This window comes from Penaeus monodon, chromosome 19 (genome assembly GCF_015228065.2).
Source record: "Penaeus monodon isolate SGIC_2016 chromosome 19, NSTDA_Pmon_1, whole genome shotgun sequence".
Taxonomy (NCBI): domain Eukaryota; kingdom Metazoa; phylum Arthropoda; class Malacostraca; order Decapoda; family Penaeidae; genus Penaeus; species Penaeus monodon.
The window spans coordinates 1,757,288-1,758,034 of NC_051404.1; positions in this window are offsets into that span (position 1 = coordinate 1,757,288).

A 747-nucleotide genomic window follows, 5' to 3' on the forward strand; every position below is an offset into this window, starting at 1 on the left:
CATTAGGTCTCTTGAATTATCGGCAACACAAGGATAACGTGCCAGTTTCCACCTGCAAGTGAATTCTATTATGATAAATATGATAATCAGAACTCCTATGATCTATATTTAAAGACATATTTATTCGAAAAATACACCAAAATATATGAGTCCAGTGTATTAACGATTTTGGTGCCTTATTTATCCATTGTGAATTAAAATTGTCATACACATTCCTTCATTCGAATATATCCTAAATACGTAATTACTTTGCATAATATAATTTACTCATGGTTAACAACAGTGCAACAGATTCTAGTCTAGACAAATGTCTCTTTAAAATAAGCAACTTGCACACACAATCTGATTTCAAGGTAGATATCCGCTTTTAAAAGGCCAGATGAGTATGCCAAACCACTCATCTTCAGATAAATGTTGCAAAATCATTATCTAATATTCATTTGATTGCACTTGTTTGGATCCAGTAATTCCCTTTAAGACCGATATCTTACCTCGAACTTTCAAATAGAAGAATGTCCTTGTTACCAAACCCAACACAGACGCCAAAAAAGATTTAAAAAAAAAATCCCAAACTATTACCTACAGAAATACCACAAATCTTTATAACTCTTAGAAATAACCACAGGCGATTTTCAGCTACAGAGGACACCGCAATCTTTCGTTATGAATTTATAATAAAATAGAATATCCTCAGATAAACACAAATTACAAACTAGTTTTCACTGGTAAATATATCAGTCGCCTTTG